The sequence below is a fragment of the Carassius gibelio genome, chromosome A9 (genome assembly GCF_023724105.1).
Source record: "Carassius gibelio isolate Cgi1373 ecotype wild population from Czech Republic chromosome A9, carGib1.2-hapl.c, whole genome shotgun sequence".
Classification (NCBI taxonomy): domain Eukaryota; kingdom Metazoa; phylum Chordata; class Actinopteri; order Cypriniformes; family Cyprinidae; genus Carassius; species Carassius gibelio.
The window spans coordinates 12,288,221-12,303,512 of record NC_068379.1 but is presented as its reverse complement, the minus strand read 5'-3'; the positions used below and the strand labels follow the sequence as shown (position 1 = coordinate 12,303,512).

Here is a 15,292-nt window from a genome sequence, read left to right as displayed (position 1 = left end):
CAGAACATTGAGGAGCGTTTTCCCATGACTACGGTACAGCTGTCCTCCTCAGGGATGGGTGACTCGACCGCAGTAAGCTCCTCGCACGAGGCACTTTCCAGCTGAGCTGTGGGGAGGATACAAGCAGAACGTCAAGGCAGAAAGAAACCGCTTCAAATAAGATCCAGATTTCCCTTCATTCACTCTGCCTTCACCTCGAGGAGAAAAACAAATGTACTCGTGGTGAGGACTAGCTGGCCTCAGTCATCGTAGGAAAAAATAAAAATGAATCAACAAGAGAGTCCAACTCTCAGCTTAGTATTCCAGATGTGAGTGAGGGAGCACAGAAACACACAAACACAACAGCCCTTTCCCCCATGCATACCTCTCTTTTCCTTACTGTTTGTCTCTGTTCTTCTTCGTAGTTTGATTGCAATTACTCCCCAGAGAAAGAGAGGAGTGTTGCAGGCAGAAAGCTGAAGACAGCTTTCCACACAGTCAACAAAAACAGTACCAAGGGGATGTTTAGACTGAAGCTCAGGTCACAGTGGCTTTGTCTGCGAGTAGGCTCTTTATAAATGTTCGAAGCAAAATAAAGAAAGAATAAGAAAGGGAAGCTGAAAAGAATAATTTTATCTCTATTCGGTAATAAAGGGAGGTCTCTTGAGCCCCTTTAACACTGCCATTCCGGCAAATACACGGGTAAAGTGTTCCGGCAATTGTTCCCGGGTCGCTAGATTTTGCACTTTCACACTGCCAGTGATTACCCGGGATATGTGCGTGCTTTCACACACAACCCGTAAAGATCCCGTAACGACATGTGACATCAGGGCGTGACGTGTAATGTACGAGTCGAAAACATTAGGCATGTTATACTTTCACTGAAGCAAGCGAATGATCTCGGCATCAGCGCGGAAAGTGAGGAACTAACTGATCTCTGCTTCATTACAGTTTGCACATATTTTTTCGTCGCGAACGTTGATCTTCCTTCAAAACAGCTGGTAAAAGAGTTGCGCGATAACGTGCGTCATCACTTTGACAAGGAATTAGATCTGGCTTTTGTTCTCACACCGCTTGTCCCGGGTTGAACCCGGCAAATGTTACTAGGTCCCCAACCCGGGTTTAATGCCGGAATCAATCCCGGGAAGTGGTTGCTTTCACACAGAAGGCAATGTTCCGGCAACATACCGGGTCCGACGTGCAGTGTGAAAGGGGCTTTGGTGAGCCACTGAGTGTGGACACCACAAACACACACACATACACAATCTAGACAGGGACCAAAATAGCAAAACAAATCTTAAGAGAGGTTTGTGGTATTCACAGATTAATAAAAGTAAGTGACAGAAATATACAGGTGATCGCTAGAGAGCAAAGATAAGGTGACTAAATAAACATTGAACAACATTTCCAAATTTTAATTGGTGGTAATTGGTCGCACCACATGATTTTGATTTAGTAGATAAATGTTCTTTAATTATTAGAAATCATGACACAGTTTTATTAAAATAAATTTTTCCCAAAGATATAATAAAAGATTTTGGCCAAACTACCCAGAAGAGTAATATGAAAAGGTTTTCTTTTCAAGATTTTTTTTTTCTTTTAATAACACTGATCTATAATATAGAACTATTTAATAGAACTAAGGATTGCTCATGACGTCATGAAAGTGAAGCCGCCGCGCCGCCATATTGGTAATCCCTAGTGTGCGTAAACGTTCTATTGAATCAATAGGAAATTGTATGATTTTAATTAGAAAACATCACCTAACAAGTCAGCGTTTATAAATCTGAAGTATTTCTGTACATTATTACAATGCAAACACCCTAGGCATGTAAATGGTTATTTTTTTAAAGTTCGCGAATTTCCCCTACTTATTAAAAAGCTACGTTCATTACAGTAGGAAACATCATGAACACGATAAACATCAGACGGACACGACCGCAACACATGTAACAAACCACAAACTGCTCATTCTGAAATCTGAATTTATTCAGAGAAATAACTGACTATATACAGTACGGATTTAAAGACATAAAGCTTTATTTCTCAGATAGTACGTTAAGCTTTTCATTTATAGAGCAATATTAACAACATAATTGTATTATCCATTGTAATATATTCAAATATATTTACGATACAAATACGTTCATGTTTAACAATTCTTTAAAAAAATTATGTTCATAGAGAAATAGGCAATATTTTGTGTTGGATCAGTTACCTGTGTCGTCAGTGCGCAGTAGACACACCCACCTAAACGATTTGAATCGCTTATACTGTACTGGCAAACGCTGCAGATAACATGTGAAGTAAAGATGAATTTACATACACATAACATAAAAATCCCATTTGACTGATTTGCTTCAAATCTAGTTATTTTAGGACAGCGGTTTGAATGTAACTCAATGGTGCTCTCTGCTGGTAGGGATTAGTAAGATGGCGGATCGAATACTTCCGGTGGCTTCACTGCCTGTTGGCAGTTTAGAACGCGATGAGCGATCTAAGTCTTATATATAGATCAGTGTTTAATAAGCATTTTCCTCCTTCATTCTGACAGTTGTATTATCCTTAAATTTTTTCCTATGTCCCAAAAATATCAGAATGCAATTCACTTAAAACATGCTCATCACAGAAGAACAATTTTCAGCTGACTGTATGTATGAACTGGAACTTAACAGAATTTTTAAATAGATTTAGGGAAAATAGTTGGGGGAAAAAAACCCAGCACATAACAAATTGGTCCAGACGTAACAGCTTTCAAATGATAAGTTGCATAAAGTGCATGAAACATGGTGCCATGGCAGTGTGCAAATCAGTCTCCTTGGTCAACAGATGGTACTGTCTAACCTAAATCATCTTATTCGAGTCAGCACAGGTTGTCAGAGACCACATATAACAGGCAGACTGAGGTGCAGGGATGCTGGTGCTCAGCCAATGCCACTGTTTCTGGCACGATCCCTACATATGGGAGTGATCACAGGCCGTATTCCCACTGATCCCTGAGATCCTTAAGTGTTATTAAAGCAGTCCTTTATCTCCAAGAGAGGCTGAAAAACACAAAAGTATGTGTGTGACTTGAGTGCCACATTGTGTTCGGGGAAATCAGATAGAAGAAGAAAAAGTATCAAGAATCCAACTGAGGATGTGTGCTGGAAATGTTTAAGATTTCTCCATTGGAAGCATTTCGCCAAAGACTGAAGAAATATGTCCTACTGAACAGGTCTGACAAACAAAGTCATGATTGCCTTTCCATTTACTGCACGAGACCTGGATGCTATTCCACAACAGTTTTTCGCTCTCAGCAAAAGTTAACATTTGATGCCTCATTCTAGAAAGCTCTGCATTCCAGTCAATCAGATCAGCTCCAAGTCCCAATAACATGCTAGATACCTAACTGCAGTGTGTTACTTCAGTAACATATGATGTTCCTCCACACAATCGTATAGATCATTGTAAAAGACTGCTGAAAAAGCCTTTGTTAAGTCTTATGGAGATATCATTTTGATCTGTCTTCATTCTGGTATGAAACATCCAATTTTTTTGCTCCAGTAAATTCCTGATGAATAAAACAATTTCTTAATTATGGCTATTGATATTTCATGACCAAAGACACAACTTGATCGAATGATTCGCTGCTCAGCTGGTGGTAGCAGCAGACAGGACTGTCTTATTTTAGAGGCTGGTCTAACTGGTCAGAGGATTCAGGAATGAAAATGAGCTGTTCATCAAAACACTAAAATAACAGCCAGACTAAAAATGTCACTGGAAAAACACTGTGGGAAGACAGAAGAGGTATATAAAACTGGCCACTGCTCTGGGCGGCACTGAAGTCACACTCATGCCGTTACGTAAGCATGCGGTCTAATTGCTGTGTACTACCAGGTCTGTTCAGTAGCTGTAAAATGTACCAGCCCTGTGTAAAAACAGCAGCCTGTCTACATGACCTTTCAGAGCTAAAGTCAGAACACTAAGAGTGTCTCACACCCGCCTGGACTACACCCATCACACATCTGTCACTGGACCACACTTTTCCATGAAATGTTTCCTTCTAACAGACCGAAGTATACTAAGGACTCACAAGCAAATTCTGGAGAACAGTTCAAAGTGTTGTGTGATTATTCATGGCTACTATATATGGAAGATGTTTTTAAAACCCCATGAAATCAAAGTTTTGAGCCTTTTAGTCCATGTGTGCTAGCTCTGAGGTCATTTATATGCTAGTGTATGCCTAAAAGTTAATAAAAATGGCTTTTTGCATATATATAAACCCACTTAACAATTTCTATTTCAGGAAAAAATACTGATGACACATCCTGCACTAAAAGACATAATAATTTGAACTTTTTGTCCAATCAAATGCCTCCAACTTACACCAGTTGCCTTGACTAAATACATCACTGTTCGTTATAATTTATTTCATAAATAAATAAGACAAAGCATTTCATATGCCCTTTCCAAACATCCTGTTTCAATTGGAAATGCATTAAAACAGGAAGGAAAACTGCCTGACAAGCCACTTTTTCATGATTGCATACACAAGTTCTATATTTGTGAAAAAAATAAAGTGCCAAAAACCAAACTCTTTGATCATACTGCATATTCACTCAGTATGCTAATCAGGATTAAGTATAAGAAAAACGTATTCTCTTAGATGATGTGGAGAGTTGTTCTTCCCAAGGATTGCACTGCTTTAAATGTTTATAAAATTAGAGTCAAATAATATCTCAGTGGCACCACAAAGTCTCCATGTTTATTACCTCCAGAACTGAGTCATCCAAACACACAACCTTGTCATTACAAGACAGATATTGGAGATGATCAGGATGAATGTGTACAAATCAATCAGCCAATCTGTCACACAATGCATTTTAAAATGTCTTCGTGCAAAGTGCAAAGGTTGGCGTGCAAAGCTGAAATCTGTGATGTCCCTGATTTCACAATGAAGGCATAAAGAAAACCATGTGTCAATTAATTTGGTCTAGGATGCTGACTCTTAAAAAGTTGCAGTTTTAAATTTGCTGCAGACTTGCACAGGCGGCACTATTTGCAACACATAAAAGCAAGAATTTGAGTGCTCTTTTCCTGGAATGAAGAACACTAAATCTGTGCCGGTCCTTTCTCATTGCTCTCATTATTGCAAAACCATCGTCATCGTTTCCCAACTTGATGCCACTGCAGATTTCCAGTCTTTACTAAAATAATCTTGTGAGTTTATAGTAGGAGACCTGTATTTATTCAGTCAGATCTGCCGTGCTTCTGTTGCCTGTCATTTCCACATCCCTGACCAGGATAAACAAAGAGCCATCCAACACTCTCCCTGGTCAAACGCCTGGGGAGACGATGCTCCAACCTCATGAATTCACAAATGCACACGCAAATCACTTAACAACATCTACACATGCAACCAACTGAAAAGTTTAAATTTGGTTTAAAACCATAGACTGTATAAAAAAATAATAATAAATAACACACATGGACGTAGTGTCCGTTACATCACCCGTAGGTTTCTAAAGAGAACTTTTGAGGCCTAAAGTGTCCAGAAGGGTCCTTTTAACTTAGAACTGGAAGGATTAATATAATTTAAATAGATGAGTTATAAAAGAAAATCACCCCCCTAGCAATTGTAATGAAGTGTAAAATTACATAGACCAAAACCACTTTTTGTCCCAGGCTGTAAACATGTTTTTTTTCTGCTGTAAAGTTGGGCATTTTAACATGGGGAATCTTTGGGATTGACTCCCTTTTGCAGCCAGCCTCTAGCGCCCAGTCGATGCATTACAGTTTAAATCACTTACTTGTTGGTTTCAAGAGAGACCAGAAGGTTGCCGCTTGTTTAAAATATAATAGATCTATAATATTTTACAGATGACAAATGTCCATCAAATTGGTTTGTTATAGGGTGGGGGTTCATACAAGTGGTTCACTTTCCAGGAAAAGAAGAAAACAACGAAGAGAGAGGATGATACATCCACCCTTAATAGAGAAAAAGGTATTCATCCTGCCTTATTCAAAAAAGTTACATTCTTGAAAAACAAATAGGGATATCAATTCAACTATTAGAATTCACTACGCTGGGGATAGTTGATGGTGTCTGGCTCTAGAACAGCTGCCTTTCCATTAACCAAATAAAACACTGGAACCAAAGCTAGGCCAAGTATTCCAGCCATTTGTCTCGTCAAACACGTGGTCAATTCACATTAGCGAGAAAGCACAGGGTTAAAAGGAGGAGGGAAGAGAAAAGACGTGGAAGCAAAAGGAGGATTCAAAGGTCCTAACATCCAGCATCAGAGTGACAAAGCATCCCTAATTTCATCATTCACGCACAACTGAGTGCTATAAACGGGAGATGTGCTAGAAGACCCCCTATGCAGGCTTGGCAACACACACAATGGTACAGAATCTTCACACAAGGCTCTGCCAATTAGATGCAGGGCAGAGGATCCAAAACATACTCCAAATTAACAAAACTAGTTTTCAGATTAGCCATTTCTTCAATCTTGATATAATGAGGTTAGATGCTTAATTCAGTTCAACTCTCCTGATTGATCATTACTCGCTAAAAATCACACACAAAAGCACAAAGTAAGATTTCCGGCAGGGATGCTAATTGAAATATTAAACGCAAATTCAGCTCTTGAGGTTTATGCAAGACTTAAAAGGTCTCTGCTCATGTCTAGTTGCCCCTTTGTACATCTCAAGGCCCAGAAGGGTGTGGCGTCTGCCAACAACACATACTGGCGAATCCCCAGACGTCGCAACCAGCAAAGATGCTCCAGTTTTTCCAATCCCAGCTGCACTGTAACAGGGTCACACCTGATAACACACTTGAAATACACAGCATGTGCTTCAAAATCTACCTTATGAAAACACAGCAAGCCGTCCTCTAGGTCCATTAGCTAAAAGTCACAAAATCGTCAGACATAAAAATAATTCTTAAATTTCTAAAATTAAATGGTTCCAAAAGGTGGTTTTTGTATCAATGCAAAAGAAGAACCATTTTGGGTTTCACAAAAAAACATTCTTATAGAAAGAGTTCTTACAAGAACATTTTAAAAATATATATTTTTTCACTTTAAAGATCCTTATGTTTACTTGAAATGTTCCATGAATGGAACAAGCCTCTGTAATACCACAGCCATATCCCAGAGGTTAAACATATAGACAAGGCTAAAACTCTAGCTGGGATAAAAGAGGACAACACTGTCTGCCTCAGGGCACTTAAGGATTTAAGGGGCCATGATTCAGTGCCAGTAAAAAGATGGATCAGATGCAGTCTTGCTGATGCTACCATTAAGTTTAATGAGTAAGGAGAAAGAGGGGGTTCTGCAGTAGACAGTGAATGGAATCAAAGATGATGATTCTGGTACAGGACAGTCCAGCTGAGGCCCCATTTACACACAGCAGGGGGGCTGTGTTCATCCACAGAGACATAATGCACCACACTATGAATCAATACTGTTGCCCATGCTCTTTTTAAGCAACCCACAAGCTTTGAACATGGGCCAGGCTGCCAGAAGTGCCTGTGTACACATCACAATGACCTGCACTTCATCAATGGCAAAGCTGAACCTAATTTGAGTTCATGCAAACATGGCCTGGAGCTGGTCAGATGTCAATGTTTTCAAATGCAGATCACTTGCCATGCTACACTAAACCCTTTTAATACTGTTAAGGGATGTAGAGGACTGTGATTTGAAGCAGCAAAGCAACTAGAAGTCATTCATGCAAACCTTCGAGAGGATAAAAAAATGTGCATAACATAACATACCATTAAAATAAATTAATACTTTTATTTGGCAAATATGCATTACATTTGTTTGACAATAAAGAAATGTATATATATGTATACATTATGTTATATTAATGTGGTAACACATTGAATGGGTAGATAAAAGCACATTGCAATCCTCCATTACGTGCTTTCCTGTGGGTGCTCTGACATCATTCCATCACTTCCTGTACCCACTTGATCTTTTCTTATCTCCAAGAATCCAGTACAGTCAGAGCAGTCAGTTTGAATGGTGCTGAAAGGTCAAGGCGGAACAGAATTCAGTAGAATAAGTCTGCTAAGGTCAACAACACTTCAGGATCTACATCTGAAAGAGCTCATGAGTCAGCCAAAGGTCATTCGACCAAACAAAAACAACGATCCTGGTTTGTACACGTTATGGATTGAATCAAAACTATCACACCCTTTCTAGAGGGCTGCATAGGAGGCAGACACACCAAGCAGCCCTTAAAGATGAGAAATTTGGATAGACTGACCACAATTTAGCCTAGAGATCCTCCATTGTGTTGGGCCCACAAATGGCACTATCCACGATGAGGATGTAAAAATAAACTTTTTTTCAAAAGTATGTTAGTGAAAAGAGATGATATTTTAGAAAACATTTGTCCATCTCAAGAGGTTTTTATATGTGACCCGGGACAACAAAACCAGTCATATGGGTAAATTCTTCGAAATTTTGATTTATACTGTACATCATCTGAAAGCTGAATAAATACGCTTTCCCTTGATGTATGGTTTATGACAGGATAATATTTGTTTGAGATTTGAAAATCTAGAATCTGAAGGTGCAAAAAAAAATCTAAATATTGAGAAAATCACCTTTGAAGTTGTCCAAATGAAGTTCTTAGCAATGCATATTACTAATCAAAAATCAAGTTTTAATATGTTTACAGTAGGAAATTTACAAAACATCATGGAATATGATCATTACTTAATATCTTTACTTTATAATGATTTTTGGGCATAAAAGAAAAATAAATAATTTTGACCCATTAAATGTATTTTAGGCTAGTGCTACAAATATACTCCAACGACTTTTAAGGTTTTGTGCTCCAGGGTCACATATGATGATTGCAATTTTTGCAACCCTGTTACTAAATCTGAGACAAGAAACAATGATTGGAAGGATTTTCAAGTTAATTTATAGCAAATATAGGACTGAAGCAACTGTTCTCCAAATTTATCCTGAATTCACTCATTAGAGACAAATTAGATTGGGAACAAATGTTGGTCTATTATCGGTAAAAAAAAAAAAATCCTGGATTAAATATATTTTCTACAATGTTGTATGTCAGTTCAACCAATTTTAACTGCTGGACAAAGAAAGAAAGACCAAAACCTCTCGAGATACAAAAAAAAAAAAAAAAGAATAATTTCAGGGGAGTCTAGACAAGCTGTTTTGATGTGTATTTTATCTAAAATGTCTAAGGTGTCATTCCAAAGAATTCATCCAATTTCTGCTTAAAATAATCTCTACCCATACTATGGAAAGTGGCAGATAGAAGCAGTGTGATCCATGAAATGGGTCATGCTGGCTTTATGTAGCAGCTGACTAGCAACTCAAGGGTTACAAGAGACTCCCAAAACAGCACACAGTGGGACAGATCGGCTGCCCGGGAGCAGCACATACTTTCAGATTCTATTTCCATCTAAACCAAAACAATTAGAAACGTAACACCTTTGCACAGGCTGTGTGGAAAACACCTCAGCTTTTCTTCAAGGCTACTGAAATTGATTTCGTTCTCCCCTGATGCCCTTTACCAGGGTATCAAGTAACTACAAAAAAAAAGAATAAAATAACAATACTAAAATATTTCTTTACATTATGGAAACCTGATCAGAAGTTAATGCCTAATGATTTACAAAATTTCCACTAGGTACCTGACATCTTGTTCCTCAGACAACTGGTCTAGACACTTAATGCAGAGGGAAAACTCCAACACTCGTTCTCTGCACCTCACTGATGAGGAAAGCTTGAGACTGTTAAACCTTTGCTCGTGTATTGGTGGGGCCCCATGAGCCTGACGTCCTCTCCCACTGTCCCCTCTCATTAGCACAGAGCTAAAGCAGGCGCTCTGAGATGACCACACTTCTGTAACTCCCTCCGAGACGAGACATGAAGAGGCACTAACTGAGAGGGTGGATGGAGGGAAGCAGCACTGAGGCGGGGTTCGAGGGGTTAATGATAGAGTGCCTGGAATGTACGGCAGGCCGCAGGTCTCAGACCTGATAACAGGGCAGACGACACACAGGGATGTGATTCAGGCACATCAGAGTCCCAGAGGAGAGACTGGGTCTACTGTTTCCATACATCCCCACATGCTTTCACTTTTCAAATGGAATTACCGAAGAAGACGGACTCTGCGGCGAGCGAACAGGAGAATCCGAGGTTTAAAGTAGTGTTATTTGAGATTTTGTTCATTTCTGGGAGGTTTTTAGTAGGGATGCACCGAAATTTCGGCCACCGAAAATTTTCGGCTGAAAATGGCCTTTTTGGTTTTCGGCCGATAGACTTTTATCACCGTAACAACACGGCCGAAATGTTGTGATGACGCAAACAGAAACCGCGACCTGCACGTGCACCTGCATAGCGCAGACCAAGAGCTCCACGCGACATTCACTTAACACCAGTGAGAACATTCTCTCTCTTTGTATTCCTTTATTCGCAGCACTAAAACTTCTCCTAACAAAGAAATTAAGACGGACCACGAAGTGAAAACAAAGAAAAGTACAGTCTTATAGAGTCTGTTAGCACACGTCTCATTGAGATCTTTTCGGATCCTCTGCACTTCATCGCGAATGTGCTTGATCCGCGTTATAAAGACCATTAACGTTACTTGGATGCGGAAATAAGGCCAAGCCTTATTTCAGTGGAATTCTGCAAGAAAGTGCCTCAAATAATAATAATACGTTGGCTATTTTGTTCTTAGGCTACTATATATATACACACACAAACACAAACATACATACATAATATCAGATTGTAGCCATATTTATGCTAGATTTCTGCTTTAATTTGATAAAAATGTTTATTTATGCCCTGGCCCTATTTAAATACACTCTCTCAAATATTTCTCAAATGTCAGGCAGATGACAAGCTCAACTGCTCAACAGCTAGATGGTTATCTGTCTGAAGTCCCCATCCCCAGAAGTGATAACAGTCTTGCCAACTGGAGAAGTAATGCACTTTCTAGTCCTACATAGAAAAATTTCAAATGCACTTCACCTAAATGCACTTTGTTTTTACAAGAGAACTGTTCATTTTAAAACCTTTCTGCAGGCCAGTAGGCCTGTACATTATTACATTAAATATACACATGAGTGGGATACATTTTTAGTTTGAATTTTATTTTATACTGTGCATTGTTGCAATGTGCTTAATAAATATTTGCATCATTTGTAATTATGTATTTTTATGTTTTTTTTTTTTAAATAAGTTATGTAATTGTAATTATCTTTGAAACTTTAATATTAATTTATGCAATTGCAATGTCTTAATTTTAGTAAAGTTAGTACACGGTCATAGCAATAAATGCAATGGTACTAATAATTGGCATAATTTCTTTCGGTGTTTCGGTTTCGGTTTTCGGCCTTGGTTTTCTCTTTTTCGGTTTTCGGTTTCGGACAAGAATTTTCATTTCGGTGCATCCCTAGTTTTTAGGGTTTAGTCTGTTTACAGACATTATGTTCCTTTCAAAACACGCATCACGTGTCTATGGAAATATTCAGGGTCTGATTAAAAGGATTATGGAATGTTTAGAAAGAAAAGTGGGATGAGATCATAACTTTTCCAAGTGTGCTGCCATAATATTCTACTTCAAATGTGTATATGTGCTCCACTAATGTTATCAAATTAACATCAACAATTTTCAGGGAAATCAACCTATGATGTGACATTAAAACAAAGCAGTTATTCTCTAATATATATATATATATATATATATATATATATATATATATATATATATGTATATGTATATGTATATATATATATATATATATATATATATATATATATATATATATATATATATATATATATATATATATATATATATATATATATATGCACAGCAGTCCATCACCTGATATTTCAATATCTAAACATTGCACACATCACCTATATTTATAAAACGTAAAGAGACTTTGACAAACAAACCAAACCATGCAGTCAGCTGTTTTTGTAAAGAAAGCTTACCTTTGGTTCTGTGGCAGTGCCAAGCTGATTTCTGAATGGAAAAGTTCCTCAATCAACCTGACAATCTGTGGAAGAGAAAAGACTAATTAATTCCTTAGCCCATTATTCATTTAGACTGAAAGAAGAGCTACAAATCAGTCCAGTCTAGCCATCAGATCTGCAGGTTAAGAATGCATTATGCAGCTGCTGTACCTGACGTGACAATGTAGCCCTGATGACTGATGAATGAAAGAGATTTGTTCTACATATAACTAAATGGAATGCAAAATCTTTGACGCACAACGTCTCGAAACTGCTGAGAATGAAGATAGAACCTTATAATTCCAAGCTGATGTAAAGTCAAATCTCTAAAGAATAGCACACAACATTTGCAAGCTAATACACCAGGTGTTCAAAAGTTAACAGTTAGCTTTTGTTTTTGTTTTTTTGGCCAAAAAAAAAAGAAAAAAAAAAAAAGAAGAAGAGCATTGTGGCATGTTGTTATTGGAGACTTTTAAATATAGAGGAATATATAAGTTGTATAGAAAGTATAATATTTCACACTTCAGTACACTTCAGGACACTTCTGTCACGTCTTGTCATTTCATGCAAATGACCCAATTATCGTAGACACGGCTGAAGAGCTAAAACACAGGCCTCAGATATGTTTAAAAGAAATCCTGCATATTCCCTATGAGGTTTGTTATATTTTAAGACTAAATATTATCAAATGCTAATAACATATTAAATGCTGCAAGAACCTTTAAAAGAGAAATGTTACCATTAGATAAGCTTTAGTGCCTCACATACTCCAGAAATGAGTCCAATCAACACCACTCCACTATAAATAAACAGTCAACTGTAGTGGTGTGTGTGGGTCAGTGGGTGAGGCTATTTATACATGGAGAGTGGGGTTAAAATGTTTTGATACACTCTCAAACACTCTTCTTCATGTCTGTCGCACAGCTGTTCACTAGACTAGCTGCCTCCGTTAAGTTCCCCAAGTTTGTACTTCGAAAAAACTAAATGAGCAAATCAAATCTCAACTACTCACCGATGAGCAAGGGAAGAGCACCCATTCACAAACACACTTTCCACACACCCAGTGAAGAAAATCACATCCATTTGCAATTCAAATTGGAGGATCAGCTCTCTGCGGCAGGAAGCCACATAAAGCCTAATGTCATGGGCTAGTTACATCTCGTTCATACTGATGGAAGGAGAAACAAAAGAGCGATTATCACTGCGACCTCCTCCACATCCTTCTGTCCATGCAGATGAAAACCAATACACTTCCCTTTGCGAATGATGAACAGGTGAGCGAGAAAGAGAGTATAGTGCAGAGCAGCATGCATACCATTTCAGATTTGCGATACACGGATGCATGACGCCAGATAGGAGAAACAGAGCTGTCACACCACATTAAACCAAGCAGAGACCACACACTGACCTAATAATGCAGCTCAATTTAAACTTCACCACACTAGTGGAAGGATCTTGTGCCATTTAGACCAGTTTCATTCAGAAAAAAAGAAAGACAAACTCATGCTGTTAATAAGCTAGTTTTTCCAGTGAGTAGAAGTGTATTGCTCCATCAAATCTTTAAAGGGGGGGTGAAATGCTATTTCATGCATACTGAGTTTTTTACACTGTTAAAGAGTTGGATTCCCATGCTAAACATGGACAAAGTTTCAAAAATTAAGTTGTACGTTTGAAGGAGTATTTCTGTTCCAAAAATACTCCTTCCGGTTTGCCACAAGTTTCGGAAAGTTTTTTTCGAGTATGGCTCTGTGTGACATTAAATGGAGCGGAATTTCCTTATATGGGTCCTGAGGGCACGTTTGCCGGAAGAGCGCACGCTCCCGTATAGCACAGAACTGAGAGCACAACAGACATTCACTGATCAGAGCGAGAGTGTCGCGAAATGTCACAAAAGAAGTGTGTTTTTGGTTGCCAGGGCAAGACAACCCTGCACAGATTACCAAAGAAAAAACAGCATTAAGGGACCAGTGGATGGAGTTTATTTTTACAGAGCATCAACGGAGTTGTGCAAGTGTTTTTGTTTGTTCCCTGCATTTCGAAGATGCTTGTTTTACAAACAAGGCCCAGTTTGACGACGGATTTGCGTATCGTTTGGTGCAATGGGATTGTGATGCAATCCCAACAAAAAAGGGTCACGATCGTGTGTTGGAACCGCAGGCGGTGAGTAAAACTGCTTAAAATATCTCTGCCTCCTTGTTAGTGCGTCCCCTACCATGCCGGAGACCCGGGTTCGAGCCCCGCTCAGAGCGAGTCGTTGCTGCTGCTGCTCTCGTTCAGTTTCAGCCTTGGGATCTGATTCTGGATCATAAATATACGCTGAATCTGACTGTTAGCCATGGTTTGTTTTGGATGATGGGTTTTGTCCTCACGGTAATGTCACAGCTTCCACATGCTCTCAACGCAAAAGCCTACTGGCGCTCGTGATTCTTTAGCTCCGCCCACACGTCACGCCTTCAGGCGCTCGTGTTTTTCCGGGAAAAATCGGTACAGACTATCTTTCTCTTATGAATATAATAAAACTAAAGACTTTTTGGAGTTATGAAGGATGCAGTACTACTCTATAGGTACTCAAGATTAACAGGATATTGAGTGAAAACGAGGATTTCACCCCCCCCTTTAATTAAATATTGTATTGTGCACAATGCTTTTGATGTAATAAAAAGGATTAAATAACTGAAGTGGTGACAGCACATTTTGTAAAGTTCTGCAAACATGAATGATCTGTTCAAATCCAGTGACTTTATTTGAGTCTATTTGGAAATACTACTGAAATTATTTGAAAATGTGATGAACAACAGAGTCTCCTTGTATATTAGAAGTGTGGGAGCAGTAACGCTTTCTCGCAATGGTTTTCAGCTGGCTACGATTAAAGTCTTCATATCAAGAGTGCATAATTTTTTTAAGTAGTATTCCTTTTCAAAGCAGACAGCTTTGTGTACTGTATTTGTTTTATTCATGTAAGTGTATCTGTGTGCACGTCTCTCATTTCAAAGTCAGAGCTGTAAAGAGGAACCTCCGGACAGACACAGATTAAAAGAGGAAAGGAGGGAGCTGCTGACACCGCCAAGGGGTTTAGTGTGTCACCTGTCTCTTCAGCCTCTAGGGCTCCGTTTAAAACTGAAATAATTAACCTGGCAGATCCAGTGAGCTGCTGGTGGTGTGGAGGGTCACAGCGGAGACTGAGTCATTATTAGGTCAGTAGGACTCACAGAAGGAATGGACCAGAGGCCATACTATGGCTTTGATATGTGATGGGTGTTTAACAGTGAAAGCAACTGCATATTCTCTTTCTCTCTCTCTCTCTCTAT

The 15,292-nt window shown here is 38.7% G+C and overlaps 1 protein-coding gene across 4 annotated transcripts in view; it reads right to left on the bottom strand.

Annotated features, from left to right (window-relative positions):
* The window catches only part of LOC128019640 (ras-associated and pleckstrin homology domains-containing protein 1), a 58,855-nt gene that overhangs the window by 28,524 nt on the left and 15,039 nt on the right, over positions 1 to 15,292 (bottom strand). For all 4 annotated transcript variants that reach the window (XM_052605732.1, XM_052605733.1, XM_052605729.1 and 1 more), the window contains exon 2: positions 11,964 to 12,028. The gene's annotated coding sequence lies outside the window, so the exon portion shown is untranslated. The remainder of the gene's footprint in view (positions 1 to 11,963; positions 12,029 to 15,292) is intronic.